At 41.1% G+C, this 20,063-nt stretch overlaps 1 protein-coding gene across 1 annotated transcript in view; it reads left to right on the forward strand.

The window, feature by feature from the left end:
- Positions 1-4,280: 4,280 nt before the first annotated feature.
- Positions 4,281-20,063, forward strand: part of NDST2 (N-deacetylase and N-sulfotransferase 2) — a 127,613-nt gene continuing 111,830 nt past the window's right edge. Inside the window, 1 exon segment of the mRNA XM_009641998.2 lies at positions 4,281-4,430. The gene's annotated coding sequence lies outside the window, so the exon portion shown is untranslated.

Consider the following 20,063-nt stretch of genomic DNA (forward strand, 5'->3'; position numbering starts at 1 on the left):
CAAAAGGGTTGTCAGGCTCTGGAATGGGCTGCCCAGGGAGGTGGTAGAGTCCTCCTCCCTGGAGGTATTTAAAAGAAGGATAGATGAGGTGCTTAGGGACATGGTTTAGTGGTGGGATGGCAGGGTTAGGTTAAAGGTTGGACTCGATGATCTCAGAGGTCTTTTCCAACCAAAGTGATTCTATGATTCTATCATTCTAGGCGTTACAAGTTCCTGTTACATTAAGGTTATGTTAGGGCACTGTTCATTTCACCCTAAAGCAGATACTCACGTTCTGGAAGTTCTTTTTTTGTTTTTCCACTGAATATAATGAAAACTGAGGATGTTAGTCCAGACGTAGAAAATGTCAGCAGGACAGATATCTGAGCAGAAGGTAAGTTGAACACCTCCCAGAGGTGCTCCTAATCCTGGACTGCTGTCAGTGTAGCATTTTTAATATCTTCACTGATAACTGATTTACATAAATTTGTCTCTTCTGATCTTAACTACCCTTCCCATCTTTAGAGCACTTTTTCTTTAGGCAGGTTAATTTCAGCATTGAAGCCTGGCATAAATTGCTGGTCTCCATGTCTGATCTGTTGTCCAGAACATCTCCGAAATGTAAAGCTTCCCCCTGCACCCTCATTTCAGTTACAAATAACATATTTTAATTTGTTACTTGTACTTTCGTCATTTTTATTCATTTTTAATTAAATGTTCTGGATTCAGTCAGCGATACTTCAGCTCAAACTGCATGTGCTTTGCTTGTGGCTGAGTCATAATCATCTTCCTCATAAGCAGGGACCTGTCACTGTCTCCTGATTTAGTTTTGTCTGCAGGCTTTCATCCATAGCCTTCCTTTATGTTCCCGTTTCAGAACTGGCCCCTTGTATCAAAGCATGGTGTGAATAAGTCTGCTTCCCTGGGTCAGGGCTACCATGAAAATGTGCTGTTACCATGCCTTAGTGTCTGTAGTTCAGTGTCGTGTAACCGTGCATGTAGGAACAGGGTATGTTTCCATGGCCCAAGTCCACATAAACATGTAGCCCAGAGCTTTCTGCAGGAAAACTTGCTTTGCCTCAAACAGAATATTGATGTTTGCCTTTCCCAGTATTACTTTTAAATACAGATTCCTTGCTAACCACACGTGACGGTACAGTGCCTGTGGTAGCAGGCAGAGCTCGGAAGTCCCGTTTGGTCTTAGGTTGTGGATGTGGGCAGGTTAAGAACAAGCTAGTGTTCAGGGATTGTCGTAATTGCAGTTGGTGTTGAGTTTGGTGTTTCTCTGAGGTTGTTGCAGTTAATTCTTTTGCATGTTGTAGAGCTATTGTATAATTATCTTATTTATATGTCAGTCCTAGCTTTTTCCCATTGGTAAGTGAAAATAGGGTGGAGATGCCCTTTGGACATATTCCTCTTGGTCTGCGTTTAAGCACATGCTACTGCTGAGGAAAGCAATCCGATACTGACCCATCTGAATACTGGCACAGCCACTCAGCAAGCATGATCAGGAAACTGATGTAGAAATAAAAATAAACAGAGCAAACCAAACCTCCTTTTTTGCTATATTGTCATTCTCCAGGAGAGAAAAAGTTACTTTTCAGTTGATCAGTAAGAAACCAATCAGGCTCAAAAGCTTTTGTATTGACACGCCACAGTGCCTTGGGGATAGGACTGCTCTCTTTGGAGGAGAGGTGTGACCACCTAAACACATGCCAGATGATAACCTTAAAAGTACAATTTCTCATGGAGTAAGCTGCAGAGGAGTCTTACGCTACTTCTCTTTGCATCAGTCCTGCAAAATTTCTAAATGTCAAATTTATCTAGGTTAGACTTAACTAACAGGGGTCATGACAAACTCCAAAAGGATGTTTGAAGACAGGCAGCATGATAAGAGCTGAGCTGTGTGCCCAGCAGACTCAGAGCCAGTAACTGCAGCCCTTTGTTGCTGCCTGTTCTTTTCCACTTTTAATTGGACACTGGGTTAATTTTTACATCAGTGATTTCCCCTGAGGGGAAAGATTGAAGAAGTCATAGCAGTAGTCGTTTCTAAAGGAGATGCATCCAGGGGAAGAGGAAAGCAGGTGCTTTCATCAAGATGTGGACCAGAGCTGGGGTCGCAGGTTCTGCATTGTGGTTGTTTGCATCCTGCTCCAGGACCTCCTAGTTTCTCTGATGAGCAGTGCTGTATTATCTTTAGGTTCCTGTGCAGTTTAGCAGAAAGACAAGACATGTTATGTCAGAAAACTAGGTATGTTTCTATTGAATGGTTCTTGGTTTGTTTTTTTTCCCGTACCTTGTTTAAAAAAAAAGAAAAGAAGAGGGAGAGATGTTTCTGTGTTTTCCTCAACATCTTTTCCTAGCACCCTGCCACTGACTGTCTGACCCATGATACTATTCTGAACAGATCTTTGGGGACTGAAATTGTTGTGAGTGCTCAGGCCCCTTCCCCTTCCTGCAATTATATCTTCCTGAAATGCATCCTGTGCAAGGGTGAAGATCAGCGAGAGGCAATGCTGAAAGACAAAGCAGTGGAGATTGATACAGCGTCTGCGCTGGAAGCAAGGCTGTTCTTGAAGGATATGTCTGCAAACCGTTTGGTCTTGAGGTCTATATTGAATAGTTTTACAAATGAGCAAACTTTAAAAAATAGATAAAGACAAACAACCACCTCCTAATAGCAATGTAGGGTGTAAACCACAAATGCAAGATTCCGTTTTTCCCCCTGTCGTCAGGCTTCATCTGGAGAGAGCATTAGGTGGGGATGCAGAGGTTGTTTGGTCTTCATGGACTAGTGATTTAGAAACCTCATGCTTGCTTTACCAGGATGGGACTGATGGCACCAAGCTTGAAAACGAATGTTGAGAGCTCTGCAGTTTTTGTCCTGTCTTCGCAACCCGTTGGCACTGGCGTTATACAGCCTCTGCTTCTGGCTCTCTGCTGGGATATCTGTAACTTTTCCTGGGCCTGTATGGAGTTCCATCTTCCTTTGCAGTCATGACCTTTTACCGTAGCCGTCTTGCAGTGTAGCTATGAAACTGCTGACAGAGCTGGGGAAGTGGTTGCAAGGCTTGTGAGCACGTGTGCCAGGGCTTCTGTGATGGCCAGAATAAGATGAGCAATCTCTGCCAAATGAAATGGGAATGACCTTGTATGCACAGACATTAGTTTAACATTCAAATCTTAAATTTAGATTTCCTACAATGAATTATCCTTAGGTAATATTTTTTAGGAAAATCTTGCCATCTAGCTTGATTCTACCTCCCTTGAAGGAAAAGGAAGGAGAAGCAGAAAGAAATGTTTTGTTTTATGTAAAGTTACAGGAGCAGACTGACTACTGCAGTGAAATCCATCCTGTGAATGTGAGGAGACTTCTCATCCCTTTCTTCTGCCTGTAAGGCCGGCCTTGCTGAGACTGCAGAAGCAGAGATCAGTGGGCAATACGAGAAAAAAGTAGGAATGACTTGTAACTAGTACTGATCTGAATCTAGCTTTGAGTCGGAAATTCTGATGTGAAAGACTCTTTGTCCTGTCACTGTCACCCCAGAGCATCTTAAACAGGGGTGAGGAGACATCATATCAAAAATTCTTAGAAATGTTTGTTAATTTTTATTGGGTTTGTATATGGCAAATTCTGGGAAGCAGTCCATGAGAGCAGCGAGTGGAGTAGTTCTTCCCCTGTCGTGGTTGCTCAGATATGGTGTCTTTCTCCTGGGAAGCAAGTCATACAGTGCGGTTATTTTGGCTTGGCAAACTTCCCGCACAAGGTCAGCATTGCCATTACACTGGTAGCACAGCATCATCATGCTTTAAATGTACTAGCTGCAGAGGTTGTAAATGACTACTGATTTTTTTGAATGCTGCAATGTTTAAGTATTCAGCTTGAGGCATTTTATTAAAGGGGCCTCATTACCAGAGCAAGTGCCAAGTACTTTCAAAACTCTGTGCCTATTTAAAGTAGCTCATATTGGGCATAATTAATCACTGCTAAGGCTTAAAACCTTTGGTGTATAGTGCATCTGGGAGCAGGTAGCTATGAGACTGAGCAGAGGAATCCCCTTTCTCTTCCCTCTTTAGTAAAAGCTCTTTTCTGGACACAAAGGTCCAATTGCTGCTATTTCTTGTATAGTGTGGAGAGCATAGCAATATGTGGGCAGCAAACTAATGCAAAGTGCTCTCCTGCCTAGTGTTTCATTGTTCTTTCTGCCTGAGGCTTTGCAACCTTGGTCTTTTTTAGTTAAAATCTTTAAACAATGGATTATCTGTTTTCACAGGCTTTAGAGGATTTGAAATAGCAGTCACCCTTAGGCATTTGGCTCAAGATTACAGCAATAAATACATTCATCAGAGCCCCCTGGCCCTTCCAAGAACCAGGCAGTCATAAGATTACCTCTACTGTATTCTTCTGCTTCTAACTCCAGTGAAGCGTGTCAACCTCTTAACGATTCGAGGTAAGCCATGGTCCTCCTGACCATTTGCACTCAGATGGTTTGTGAGAAAGGGGGTTGTGTGTGAAGAGGTTGAGAGCACCTACAACAGGGGACCTTCACTCTTGCTGGGACGTTGGCTTGTTACTGTGTTACCAATCTGGATTTTCCAGGAGATAAGAAACCTGTTTTGAAAGCCCGCATTACTTTTTTCCCCCAAAGCCCAGCAGTCTGAAAATTTCATATGGCTTTACAGTTTCAAATTGTAACATGACTTTAATCGATATTGATGCTTCTGATCTTTGTGTGCAAGCTGCTATTCTTCTGAAAGATGGTGCTGGGCCTGGAAGGCCCCATACCAGAGATTACAAACCAGTTGCCACCCAGTTGTGATATCTGACGTGGCAATTTCTGTAAGAGCGCTTCCTGATTGAGCTGTTCAAACAGTGAATGTGATGTTTTTCTTCTGTTACTATGAGATCTAAAGTAGTTTACAGATATCAGGCATTCTGCTGTGTTGCTTTGGAGAAAGATGTCAGCTGTCAGGTGGAGACCCAAAAGTCAGTTCCAATAAAAAGCTACATTTTCTAAAGCAGTTTATTTCTGGTTAGAAGAGCTGTTTGTCACATGACTTTGCATGGGCTGTGCTTTGCACAATGGGACTTACTTTCTTCTAAAGAGCAGCTTTATCTTAGGAAAGCTCATTGCACAGAGAGATCTGTGATGTCCACACATCTGAGGGCCTGTGAAGATTTCCACCCCTAACAGATTCTATTGATTTTCAGCAAGTGCTATTTTCCAGCCTTCTGAGCTGTTCTTATCACACCACATCGTGCTGCTCATCACAATTAAATAGCATGTGCTGGTTGGCCACTGGCTTTATCAAAAGACACTCCCAGCACAGGTACGCAAATTGGAAAAGGAGGAAATTCCATTCTCTTTGGAAGGTTTTTGTACTTTGCTCATTTTTTTTGTCTTCCTTCCAGCAAGTAAGTAACAATAAACTTTTACTAAACCACAGTGTATGTTTTCAAAGTATATAATACACATTACCTTTGCCTTGGAAAACTTTGAGCTTACTTTTCAGCAAAAGATACAAGTATTTAAAGCATTTGTAAATAGAGCTGAGTCAGATTCAGCACTTTGCCCTGTAAATTTTCATCAGAAGATGGTGGAAGCATGGGGTCTTTTGGGGGGGCTAATACTTAAAACAGTCACAGCATTTTCTACCGTAGTTTTAGAATTATGAGAACTGGTAACTTAACTAAGCAACGTAGTGGGTTTGTGTCTGCACTCTAGAGGATGTGTATATTGAGGCTGGTGTCTTTCACTGATGTGGATAGGTGGGATAGGGAAATGAATGTGAACTGTCATGGACATGAATATCTGATGAAAATTTGTTACTGTGTTTTTGACTATCAAAAAGAATAGAAGTGTATATACAAAATACATATAGTATGTGGTTATTGATGTTGCATTACAGCTAGAATACTCTTTTGTGTTCCCATGAGAATTAGCTGAGAGATACAATGTCAAGGGAGTAAATGTAGCTTAAGCATGCTTAAGACTCTGTAGAGCTGATTAGAAATTCCGAAGATGTCACCCCGACTGAGCACGTGTGGGTCTGGTTCCTCCCCTGAGTTGCAGGTCCCTGCCCGTTTGCACTGGAGTTGCACCAGAACTGAGAACCTGTCCTGTAGTCTGGACTCTGCTGTCTCTATACAGAAGGGACAGGAGGGAGCTCCTGTGCTGGGGCATCCAGGGACTGTGAGCTGGAGCAGGCCAGCGCACAGCCTGATCCTTAAAGGAGACAGAGGCTGAAGGCGTAAGCTGTGGGAAACGAAGACTATGGCTGCTGGAAAAAGATGTCTGATTCTAGGAAACGAATGGGGTTCATAGAAATGGTGGACGTGCTGAGGTGCTAGTAGGTTTTTGGGTGCTAATGAAATGGAAAATATTTCATCAGGAGGGTACTGCATCTGTCGGCTTGTGTTGCCAAAAGGGAAATGTTAGACAGGGATCTGACAGGTGACCAGCAAGGACGGGCAAGTATGGCACGAGGAACATGAGAAGGTTAGATTGTAAGAGGGTAGGTGGGAGAGACAGGCTTTGGAGGAGAAAAGAAGGTGAAATAGCTAAGATACAGATAGCAAGAACTAGATACAAAGGTTTGTAGAACCTTCTTGTGCCTTGAGTGGAATCTGGGTCTCTGAATCTGAAGACCTGGCTGTCAGAGAATACCTAAAACCTTCTGGCAATGTGGCTTCCATTTTATAGTTCTCCCACACGGAGAACCACCTATAGTTGCTATAACTTACGGTTAGCTCGAGATGCCCCTGTGCCAGATCAAGTGATAGCTCTGCCCACGTGATACCAGTGAGATGATTATGTAGTGGAATTAATCATTTAGGATTTTGTTTTAACATGGAAATTGGAGACCAGAGGAAAGACACTGAGGCATGTATATGGATGTACACCACCATATTCAGATATTCTGAAGGTTGTGAGGACAAATACTCATGATACAACATACCAGAACTAATTTTGCTTATACAACCTTAATGCATCCCCCTTAAATAAAATAATTTCTGACTTACATGGATCATGAAAATACAAGGGGGAAACCTTAATTTTCCCAAATCTTTTCTTTTGATTCTACAATCTAGACATGTTTTATAGTAGTTACTGTAAGGAAGAAAGCATGCTACAGATTGAAGGGGTTTTTGTATCTACTGGCATTGACTGAACTTTTGGAACCCAACAGTGTGATTAAGCAAGCACTGCCTGTGTATTCATTCTTCTCACTGGTGTTACAGTGGTATGTGCAATTTGCAGCCTTGGAATACTAGATCTCGAGATCTGAACTTGCTGTGTTCACTAGGACTTGTTCCGTGTCTTTGGGGAATAATGAGTTGCAAAAAAAGTCATACCTTGAATTACTTCCTCTATTTTGTCCTTTGCTGTTCTCTTCTATGACAATAGCGTTAGTGTTTTGGCCTAAACAATAGTGAAGCTTTGCTAGCATGCAGCAAGAAAACCCCATAAATCTTAAGCACTTTTAAAGAAAAAGGAAGCGGAGAGGTTGAGGGTGGGAGGTCCTGTGAAACAGCTTAATATACAGCTTATGAGTCAGTAATTTCCTTTCCTTTTGCAGTCATCCAGATGGGCTATTTTATTTTTCCTTATCAAGTCAGTCTCTTCTTCTACCCCGTTTCTTTAGGGAAAAAACGGCAAGAATAACATGCAGTGGTGACACAGGTGTTTTTCAGGCCATGAAACGTAGACCAAGGCAGGAATCCGCTGCTGGAGCAGCAGATCCCGCAGATAGCAGGGTAAATGATGATCAGATCCCTCTCCTAATCCATCTGCTGCATGTCCTAACAACCCAGATCACTGACCACCTTGAGTTTGTCTTCCCTGTGAAGAAGTGTGCAGCTTCAGAATATATTCTGACATCGTAGCTAACACGCAGAGTCTTTACGCAAAACAAGTTATTGTGAGTGATTGTGAGGAAAACCTTTCAGACTCAAGACTGAAGCAATAGTTAGGAGAGTTATGGCTCCCTTTTAATCTCAGTGGCATATTACCATAGAGTCATTTCTATGGTTATACTTTTTCAAGTTTCCTTTTGAGGGGAAAAAACAACCTACTTTTTATTATTGTTTTCTACATCAAGAATTAAATGTTATTTTTCCAGGAGGATTGCTCCTTTTGTAATTTATATCTGTAGGGATTTAAATTTGGGGGCTCTTAGGGGAGTTGCTGTGTTTTCAGTGGACTTGAGTATCCTTTGTTACATTCATTAGTCCTGTTTGTGTTGCACGCGGTGATGGAGCTGAGCAGTCCTGTGATTTGGTACTTCCTTCTAAAGCAGTCCTGAATAAAAATCTCTGTGTAATGAGTGCTTCATTAGGTACTGTAATTAAAGCAGACCCATTTTTCCATATTACCTAGTCCAAATCCATGTCTTCACATTGAAGAGACCAAAGCAGTTAACCATCAGTTGATCACTGTGTTAAAACAAAAAAATGCTTCACCTCTGCTCTGTTGCAAGGCCACCTCGTTGTAAGACTCCTGCTGGCAACCTGCGTCCAAACTGTGAGGTGTCTGCCTCTTTTGTAACTTTGTGGAAATTGGTATCTAAATGGTGTTTTTATTTATTTAGCCTTAGGAGATTTCCACTAGAGAAGGGAAGAGGCAGGCCTTGCCAGAAGCTTCCTACTTGGCATAGTCAGCATCCAGATTTACCGAGAATCACAGGACGCAGCAAACATCGGTGTTAGTGCGTGCTGACCCATGGCTTGCGGGGTCCTGCACAGGGCTGGTTGTGAGCCACCTGCCCTTTGCGGGGAAAAGGAAGGCTGGTGGTGGGAGCAGGCGTCAGGTCTTCTGGAGCAGAAAGTTGAGGCAGGAGACAGCCACAGGCTTTGCCGATGGATTTAAAAAAACAAACAGGAAGTGAGTCACGTTCCTCTACCTCTGTCAGCAACACCCACAGGAAAAAGTCACTGGATACATGTTTTCCATATTAAAAACCAAACTTATTGTGCGAGGTGTTGAGGCTTGGAAGAGACACTTAGGCAGAAGAGGGAAAATCGATGCGGAGAAGTCCGTTTTTAAATGTTTTTAAAAGGAACTTAAAGGAGATGTTGATTTGTGATTGACCTTTTCATTTTGCGCCCAATGTTGAATTTGGCTGTTTTGAACCTCTAGGTAGTTTCTCTGTGCTAGAAGTTATTTTTTGGGATCAAATGGAAAACGGCATTTGCTCGAGGCCTTTTTGTAAAATGCTCTTGCCTTTTATCTTGTCTGCATAACGTGCATCGGTGGAAGGTGCCTGCTGTGCCTACTATTCCCGCCCTCCTTGACTCCTTAATTAGCAAGTAAGTATTTTTAGTTATTTATCAGTCCTATTTCAGGGAAAGGTAAAAGCGGGTGCATTGAGGAGAACACAGGTTACTCATTGGAGACGGTTAAACTGAATTCTCAGTGATGAAAGGAGAGAAAGAGGAAAACAGTAGCTTATACACAGGGCAGGTCTTTGTCCTGTCCTAGTGTTTGTGGGTAGATCATGTACTATTGTTTTGGTTTTTCACGGGACCTGCTAAAATGATGGTTTTCCAAGTAGGTGTCCCTGGGTTGTGTTGCAGATTCGCTGGAAGCATGTGTGCAGTGGAAGGGGTAGCAGTAGCTGCAGTGTTTGTGCCTCTGCTGCTTCAGAGAGGGAAGAGTCAGGCAATCTTCACTTACAGCCTGTGTTGACAAGGAGGAACACATTTAACTACATAGCATTAGATAAACATGACAAAACTAATGAAAAATGCTGTTTCACTGATGTTTTGGGGTATGCCCAGTTCTAATGGCTCTGGCTTATCCAGATTGAGCACTCTTTGTCATAACCCCCCTCTAAAGTGCCAAAAGACCTTTTTCATATGCCCTAAAACCAGAATGTCATTGATACTTGGTCACTGCCAGCGTCAAATGACTCAAAATCATGGCATAAGCTTCTGTCATTTCAGAATTAGTGGTGATCTCATCACTAGGCCTGTCAGAGACATCCTTTAATGTAATATTTTAAGAACTGTTGAATCATCTGGAATTGTTCTTCTAATAAATGGAGAAATTATTTGACCCACGTGAAGCCCTGATGGCTAACATCAGAGAGATAATACCAGATCTCTTTAACAGTATTTAGATATAAGTCCATGTTTCCTAGTTTCAATACAAGAAAAACTGAAATCAAATAAGAGTACCTCTGAAGATGGATAGCAAGATATTTAATCTATTTCAGGGCCACCTGTAATTGCAAGAGATGAATCACTGGCTATGCGAGACTTCTTAACTGAGGAGAGGGTCACGCACTTCCTATCAAGGTTTTGAGATGATGGAGGGAAAGGTAGCCTCTGACACGGGTTTGGCTCCAGCTTCTGTCAGTAGTTCTGTCCAGACTGGGACAGAAGATTCACTTCATGGCACTGAAAAGTGTAAGGAAACGCCTTGCTCAGAGGACAAATCACTGCATCGGAATCTCCACGTGGGTTGTTCAGTTAGCTAAATAACCTCTTCCTTTGATTTTTAGGTGTTGTTTGACTGTTTTTTATATATGCTACTTTCTTAATTCTGTAAAACAGCATCACGAAGGCACCGACTGCTGCAAACTTCACATCCTGCAGGTAGGAGGTACGTCTGATGGGAAGTTCAGAAGAACAATACTCCGGTGAATAGCTCATTGGCACAGCTGATACACTTGTTCCCACCATCAAGGGAGGTCTCTTTCTGGTATACTGCAGTTGTGCTGACGTGCTCGGAAAACCCAGCAGCCCTTTAAAAACTGTATTTACCATCATTCTTCATGATGATGGTATTGCTGGTAATTTCATGATGGGACTTTGGTCCTGTTGTTCCTAGGCCTGGATGTTGAGCTGTAAGGGAGGTGCTTTGAGCTCTGCTCTGTAAGCCCTACTGCAGGGGCACGGGAAGGATAAGAAACATCATCTCGGATGCAGAAGGTGCAGCGTATGCATTGTTGGTAGCATTCGTAGCAATTAACAGCATCTCTACAAATTACAGTCATTGCAGAGTACTTTCTATTTATGAAATAGTTTCTCTGTAAAAGAGATCTTGACAATCTCTTGTTTCGAGTAGTCAGTTTAGGAATGGATAGCTTGCCGTCATCAGAAAGGGCGACTGTCGATGATACTGGCAAGCAACAAAATCAGTTCTGGCCAAAGGAAAAATATTTGATTCAGTGCACAAATCAGTTTGTGGAACTCATTGCTGCAGTAAGCCACTGAGGATAAAACTTTGTGGGGTCGGAAGTAATCTGATACTTATGTGTTAGGAGAGTAGTAATTGTTGTATAGACAAATCCTGCAAAGGAAACCAAACTTTCAAGGCTTTTTGGAAGGGACAGACAGCTTCCTTGAGCTCAAGGTATCCGTAAGTGTAAAGGGTAATAATGGCTACTTTCCTGATGGCTATTTTGTAAATTTGTCTTCAAGGCTTTCTTCTGCTAGTCTTTGAAATAGCTGGAACTGGACAGTACAGATGGTAGGATACTGGTGTGAATGAGATTTAGGCCAGATTCAGAATGACAATCTTATGTCCTGTATAATTTTGAAGTGTTTTAAATGGCTATGATTCTTACCAGACCACAAAACAATTATGAATGTCCCACTAAAAACAAGGTGTTATTTTCAGATTATTACGCTGGTGATAAAATATTAGCTAGAAATGTATTCTGCAATGCAGGCAGGCTACTTAAAATAAATGCAGACTTCTGACAGGATTGAGAAGTAATGTCCAATTTTTTTAATTTTTTTTTTTTTTTGAGGTATCTTCAGGAATGGTAACAGAGAGTAGACCTACTCATTGTTTGGATGGATCAGGCAGACAGTGGCACATCTTTAACCCGTTCTCAAATCGTATTCGATTTAAAGGAAGTCCAGGGTTACCTCATTTTGGACTGAAGTCTATCTGCTGTTGTGTTTGTCTAAACCTTTGTCCTTGTTGAGAAACTGAAGAGAGGTTAGAAGCCTCTGCTGGTGCCAGTGCTCAACCCTTGCTCCGCAGGAGCGTGACTTGTAAGCGGGCAGCTGCGTTTCCGTGCTGCTGGTAGGGGTCGGACGCAGGTGGGTTGAGGGGTGCTCCAGCAGCGTGTTGGTGTTGCTTTGTCATGTACACATAAAAAGGCTGTGTGTTATCCAGTCCTACTCTGCCACACCTGAAGTGCTGGGCTGTGCTGGTAGAAAGGAGCCCTGGCTGGGTTTGTTGTTTGTAGCCTTGATGCTCCCTTGAGGCATCAGGGCACAGCCGGGACTTGCCAGGGCTACCTCCACCTTTTCTGGCCGGATTGCTTCTGAATAAGCACACGATGCCACAGGCTAGAGGGAGAGAAATTGAGTTGGTGGCTTATACCAGAGAAGTATTTTCAAAGCAATTGTTTCTCTTCGGGTTTTTTTTTAGTGCAAAAAGGTAATATTTAGATCCTTATTGGTTCTGTTAGTCCCAGTTTTTTGAAAATTCATTTGCTTCACATATTTGGAATCTACAGTTCATGAGCAAAAAGGCACAGCAACCAATGTGTGGTTGATGGACAAAATCCTGATGCTATATTAGTTATTATTCTCTAACCATTCAACCATCAAATGCCAATAAATTAGTTAATGATATCAGTGTATCACTATGATAACATGTTATCTTTTGATTGTGTGAAAACAGAGGAAGACTTGTCAGCAATAGAAGATCTGAAAAGAAACTGTTTAAAACAATCCAAGCATCATAACTTTGGGCATCTTTTTGCATTTTTGCTTTTGGCTTATGCATTTTCACCTGTGTGCTGGCGTTTCTTCAGTCTGAGCTCCATGCCCTTTTTTACTGTGGTGTCAGATACTGGCCTCTGAGAGAGGCATGACTGACCTGATGTGGTATCACAGTTTATAAATAGCTCTAGAAAATTAGGGCGTACTCCCAGTTAGGGCTTAGCTCTATATGTTGGAATCGTGTTGGTGGACCAGGACTGGCATGGTAAGGGATGCTTCTGCCAGGAGCTGGGGTGCCTTGGGAGTGGTTCATGATCTCAGGATTGGAATAGTAGAGGAGGGAATAGGGCACAATAAAACGACTGCATTTTAGCTGGTGCCGTCTGGTTTTTTGTTTTTCTCTTCAGCAAATTCACTCAGTGTGTTAATTAGTTTAGATTTTTTGCTGCCTCCTTGACTGACTTGTGTTATCTCAAAGTCCCAGTGATATGGCGTGAGACACGTTAGATAAAGATTTTTGCATACAGGCTGATGGAATAATACACTGCAAATGGAGAGAAGTGAAGCCTTTTCATAAAAATGTCCAAATAGAATACATTTAGATGCCAAAGGCACCTTTGTGTAACGGCTGTTACTTAAGAATGATGGTTTATTTTCTAATGTACAGGAGAGAAATTAATGCTACTGAGAAGTTACTTTTCCTGTATAGGTATGGAATATTCTTATATCTGTCCTCTTTTAGCATATGGTCATTGTGCACAGTGCTTTATTGCTATCTATCTCCTCGTCCCACCATTTTCTTTTGTATCCTGTCCTTTGTCCTTGTTGCTGAAATTAAAATTTATTTAATGCCACTGAAACTGGGGATTCTGTCTTTGGCATACTGGAGAATAAATTTGTGGTTGGAATCGTTTTCATCCAAGCTGAAATTTTGTCTGCTTTCCTGCAATTTCTTGTGTGCTGCAGTTGAAAGGTTATTGGCCATGTATTAGCGCATGTGTGGCTGGAAAGGATTTGTGGAAGTGAGAGTCAGAAGCTCATATTTTCTTTCCCTGTGTTTTTTAAGACAGAAACTAAATATAGTGAGTGTTAAACAGATGGCTATGTTGTCGCATAATAAATATTTGAAGAAAATTAAATTATGTTCTGCCTGTTTGCTGACGACAGTTCCAGCCCCCATAGTAACAGCAGTATTAATAATAGGAGGATTTACAGTGTATTTATTTTTTAATTCTCAAAGTGAGGTACCTAGAAAGGTTGTGTAAGGAGATTTTTTTTTTTTAACGTGGGAAAGATCAAGTGATGTGCTTGAGGTCATCCAGCACGTCAGCGAGTCTCTTGAAAGAGCATGCGGGTCCCTTGTCTTCCAGACAATACATTTCCATTTTAAACCATGCTGACTTGCAAATACTTAGTTGAGCATTTCCTTCAGAACTTAATTGTTTGATTTCTTTTTTCTTAATTCCAACCTAATTGTTCGTAAATGTTAACTTGCCAAGAGGAGATAATAAAACCAGACTTGCGTTCCTGTTCAGTGTACTTCAGCAACAGGCTTGCTGTGAAAAACCTACACTGAAGGCCCTCCTGAGAGTTTTGTTGTGAAGAGGAGAAGATGGTGGATGCCAGAGAGATGATGAAGACTTAGCTGAAATGAGAGGTTTTATTTACACAGCTGAGCTTCATCTTGTGATATTAATAGCGTACAGGCATTTCTTTTGGATAGAGGGGATGGAATCTGTATTTAGCTGAGGTCAGTGTGGTACTCTTTCTAGCATGAGACAGAAAATCCCTTTGCCATTTAGCTGTTTGCATACATTACCTTATCTTTACTGGGAGGACTCTCTTATTTTCTTCTGTAAATCATTCTGATGTTGCTAGATTGAAAGCTGTGTGTGAGAGGTACAGGATGAGAGCAAGAACTGTAACATCTCACTCAAAGGTGAGAAGGTTGGACAGCAGATCAGATCCACGGCAGCAGAAAAGTTAAGCTGGCCCATGGTCCACCCCATCTTCTCAGGACTCTGCAGATGTACTAGAAAGCAAGTTGAGGAGTTTGAATTGTCCCAGTTACCCATTTCCTGCCAACTTTTACTGATTTTTTTCTGTCCTCTGACTGGAAGTAATTGTATCACATGATAGAAGTGGAATTGGCACTTACCACATGATAATTTGCGTGATGGGAGTAGTTTGCTGCTGTATCGCAGCAGAACATATAATCTGGGGTGTGAGTGGGGTGGGTTGGGTTTTTTTTTTTTTCACTTGGTGGGGAGAGAACGAGGCCCGGGGTTCTTCACTGCCTCCGTAAAAAATTGTCATCTGCCCTAGCTTAAAGATTTATTAATAGCATCCTGATCTCTTACATGCACGGTTGGTCCTGTTGCCTGGATACAAACATAAAGTGATTAGAAAGCTATCATTAATATAAAATGAACAAAATAGGTCATCAAAGTACCCAGTTAGATGTTTTTCCTGTGCGCCCGCCATGCACATTGGTACTGGGCTCTTTTGCTTGCTTGTTGCAGATGGGGCTTTGCTGTAATGCTGCATTAGGCTTTTCACTAAACTTCAAGTATAACCTCTGGGATATTTTCTGCAAACTCTCTCTGTGGTTTCTTCCCTGTTCTTTGAAATAAACCCATATCAGTTTTTCTCACATCATTTGTGCCCTTCCATAATCTCTTACCTTTTGTGTGTCTTTGATCAAATGCTGTCTTGTCCTCTTAACTTCTTTCAATACACAATTGTATTTTTGGTTTCAGTGTGTTGCATTACTCTTTTTGGTAAATATATGCACTGTGTCGCATAAAGGAGCGTTAAACATCACTACAAAAGCCTGTTGTTTTTTAACATCTCCCTAGGGTCTTGTAATGGATTTGTTAGGGCTCTGGGGAGGTGTCCCTTTCTAACCCAGTTTGTGGTTCAGCTGTTCTCTTTTTCCATCATTTCCTGCAGCGTTTCCGATTTTCTTCATATTTCTGATGCCGCTCTTACCTCTTTTTGCATGCTTTTTTCAAGTGTAGATGAAAACGTCTGTGACAGGTTTGGTAATGTTTCTTCAGTTAATCCTCTATTTCTTGAAGTCTGCTCACATGTAGAAGCGCTGTCCTTAACTTAAGGTGTGATTTTTCTCTTTCCAGCTGTTCTAGTAGCGCTCCGCAATACTTTCGTTTTAAGGGTGAAGTAACTAAAGCGATTTTTTAGTTCTCATGACAACAACCAACTGCTACAGTCGGACTGCAGTGACTGAGTTCTTAGTTTGCTTCAGTTGCAAAATAAATTGTCCACTTAAACCCTGCCTGTGTAGGCCCTTGGTATGAACTGGCAGAGACGGAGGAGGAATGAAAACAGTGATACTGGCTTCCTAAATTCAGGACGGTAAAGAAGGAAAAAGTACTTCTCGTTTTCTCTTGGAGAATTACTGCATGTTGTTTAGCCACCAGTATTACTGTGAATGAGTGTTAGGTGCAGGCGTCTTACATCTGTGTTACTTGGTGATTAGGGGAAGAACGCAGGATTGTTTTGTGGTTAATACGCTGTAACTGGGATTACAAAATTTGACCTAAGTCCCTTGCTCTGCTTTTCATGTGAACTTTGGAAGTTTACTTCATTGCTGCCTCAGTTCTGGTTTTGTCAAATTAGGATGATACTTCCGTTTTAGTACTTGCATGCTATCTCTGTTTCTTTTGAAAAGTATGTGGGCAGGGAATGTCTTTGTTAGGCACACAGAAATCTGGTTATGTATACAGATACAGTTGGGTGCTCATGTATGTGTTTGAATAGGTCATAGTATATAGCAATCCTAACCTTGGCTGAAGCCTTTCAGTGTGTGCTGTAATGTAAATAGCGATGAGAATACAGTCGAAACAAATTACATGATGCTTTCTCAACAAATTGGTCACAAAATACAGCTTCCTTTAACTGTAGGTGACGTTTTTAGGTCTTGCCATAAATACTGTATGATAGCTTTCAGAACTCATGCGTCCATGCACAAATACATAAAAGAAAAATTTCTATCCGTCATTGCATGACTTTATTTCTTTGATATCATGATTCATTTTATTATAAAACCCGGTCTCCTTTTTGGCTTAGTTTGCATCGTAAAATGCACTTATGAGAAGTAAAAAAAGGAGAGGATGAGAATGCCGTATCCAGTCGGAGAACTGATCTGCCTAAGATGGTGTTCTGTTTCCAGGAGTGCCTGATGATCAGTTGTTTTGGAGGAAGTGATAAAATCTCCATAATGGACAATTAGGTAATTATGAGTGAGAGTTTCAGAAACACTTAGGAGCTTTAAGCACACACATCTCACTGAAAGGCAAAGAGGTTAAAAAAAACCCAAACTGTATAAATGCCTATCTCCTTTCTGTTTGTAGAAACAGAAGATGCTTCTATTTTCATATTTATTGCTAGCTTTTACTAAAACGCTGCTGTGATAATGGATTATATGGGTATGCACGGCTTCTTCTCCCTTAATTATTCCCTTCCACTTTAAATAACTTGACTTTTAATTTTACTGTGTGTTTTGTTGTTGCTTAAGGTAAACTTCTTGTTTTGGCGAGATTTAGCAGCTGCACAAATACTGAAGAGCAAAGGCTAGCTAAATAGTAGGCTTGTGGACAAGAAGCGGGTGTTGTAGTGGATCATACCTTGCACATGAGTCAACAGTGCAAACAATGTATATGAAGGTGCCCAGCATCTGAGACACATAGCCTTTCTCTCTACTGTGTACTGGAACGATGGACTGCTGCGGCTGTTTTTGCACACCATGCTTCAGGAAAGATGAAGTGGAAGTAGCTCAGGAGAAAGCCATAGAAATGAAAATGTGACCTACAAGGAAAGAATGAAATAATCAGGATTGTTCAGGCTGGAGAAGTTAAAATAATTTTAAAATTTTAAAGTCTTGCAAAGAGAAAAAGAATGATTTCTCCTCCATGTTCACACAGGGTAAGACCAGAAGTAAAGGGCTTAAATTGCAGGATTAGAGTAGACTTCAGAAGAAACTTTCCAACAGCACAAGCAATTAAGCAGTAGACTGGATTGCCTGGGGACCTTCTGGAGTCTCTGTCCTGGAAGATGTTAGCGGAGATAACTGGCAAATGTGTCGGGATCCCACCTGAAAGAATTTCCTTCCAAGCTGCTTGTCTGTGATTTCAAAGATGCTGAAATTGTTCTCTTCAGTTTTAAGCATATTTTTTACCTGATAATTTTAATTGCATTTTCTTGAGGATTTTTCCTTCTGCTAAATACAGTTTCAGTCAAGGTGGACTTAAACACATTGAAGGTGAAGATGTATGTTAAAAAATGTTAATAAATATAATGTCAATATTATTTTTTCTAAATGGCTTGTTACTTTTTTACCATGCTGATCAAATGACTGTTTTCACTGACACACAACATAAATTCTTACAGAGCCAACTACAGGTAATTTATAGCTCACAATTAAAGACCTCCCTCTCTCTTTCTGGTTTTTAAATTTGTTTCTCATTTTCTTTGTTGCTGTGGCCCCAGACTTCCCAACAGCGCGCGCTCTGTTTGAATTTGCTAAACTAATCCACATTACACTGTGTATTCAACCAGCCTCACTGAAAGTTGTGTTCAGTCAAAATTTTATTTCAGTTTTTGCTTTATTTTGCAACTATTTAATAACAACCTGAAAGAAGAAAGTTGCTAATCTTTGAGAGCTCCACAAATACCCTTCTTCCACGCTCAAAACTGATCAGTGATTCTTGGTTTGTTTCTTTTTGCCAGTTTCCCGCTTGTGACAATACTTTGTTCTTCTGGCCTGCACAGTGACTTGAGTAGCCCTTTGTGAAGGACTTGACCAAATCTTTTGGGAAAGTTCCAATAAACAATGTGTTCTTGTATTCTTTTACTCCATCGGGATTTTTTTTTTTTCCTAATCCTTGAAAGAATTCAGCTCCTTAACAGATGTATCTTGTGTTCAATTCATCTTGTCCCCTCAACTATGCAGAAATCTTCAGTGTTCACATGCTCGGAAGGATTCTCCTTCCCTGTGTTCCTGAGAAGTCTTTGGGTTTTTGCAGACTTCCCAGTTTACAGGATTTCAGGTTTGCTTCCCAATGCTGAGGTGGTGCTTACAAATGGGAATACAGGACCAGTATGCTGTGGACATTTTTCAGTGGTGCAAGTTCTCATGTAGTCCCACTCTTCTGTCCCTGCGTAATCTACAAGTCTTTGAGCAGATGCAGAATGTCCTAAATGTGAAAGTGAAAATACCTGGCTGGCCACAGCATATGCCAGCACAGGGCAGTGGCGGCACGACAAAGAGAACGTGTGGGGAAGGGAGATACCTGCCGCCTTCTGACAATGCTGTTGGCTTACCTGTGTATCATACCTGGCTTAAGATATGTCAGATTGCCTGTTTTGGTCTTTTCTTTTTGCATGAGGTAATTTAGATTGAGAATAGGTAATTCTCAACAGAAAGTCACAGAAATGTAAACACAGTAGTGCCGAACAGCATCATGTTTAGCCATGTGGAAACTTTGTCTTACTGTATCTTACTGAGAAATGTATGGTTTTAACACCTTTATTATAGGTTGGGGTTTTTTTTAAACTTCTAAAATGCTGAATGTTGGAGGTGAATCAGATGTAGATGAAGACACTAACAGAGAAGAACTAGAGATTCTAGAAATAATGGGATAGTATCAAAATTAGGTATTTCCTGTTCATGGGAGGCACTGAAGAGAAAGCAGTCAAAAAACGTTTAACCTGAAATGTGTTTGTGTGTGTGCCAGGGGAGGAGTGAAACTGGAAAAGCTCTAGTGTTTTTCCAAGCACCAGAAGCCTTTGGGGTGAGTAGCTGTGCAGCAGGTAAATCAGTTTACAGATGCGTCATGGCAGCAAAACCCAGATTAACATGGTTTTGGGTTATACAAATTAAAGAGAAGGTCCTTCTTGAACAACTGTGAGAGTTAACTTGCCAAGTGCGCAGGCCCAAACATCTTGTTTCTAGGCAGATGTAAACCAACTGAAGAGAGTTGAGAGATGAGTGACAAATGAGCACAGACCAAGGGACCAACAGGCAAGCATGCCTACCTTGGCTATGTGATAACCAGTAGTGTAGCTGAGAGATGTGATAAGAGTCTACAAATATTTGAGAGGCACCTACTTGAAAGATAGAAACTAATTAATTAAGTGAGGTGGGAAGGGGCATAACTAGAAACAAGGGAATGAGATTATGAAATATATTAAAGTATAAAAATTATAAGACTGGTAGAAAGATTCAGGAAATAATCTAACATCAAAGAGTCAGCTTTCTGATGAAAATAGATTAAATAATTTAGCAAGTCTCTTATATGCATTTAATTTATGTTTGCTTTTGAGGTATTAAGGCAAGTTGGCAGCCTCTCTTAACTCTTTAATTTTGCCTTTCTAA

This window comes from Egretta garzetta, unplaced genomic scaffold, assembly GCF_000687185.1.
Source record: "Egretta garzetta isolate BGI_Z169 unplaced genomic scaffold, ASM68718v1 scaffold56, whole genome shotgun sequence".
NCBI classification, from domain to species: domain Eukaryota; kingdom Metazoa; phylum Chordata; class Aves; order Pelecaniformes; family Ardeidae; genus Egretta; species Egretta garzetta.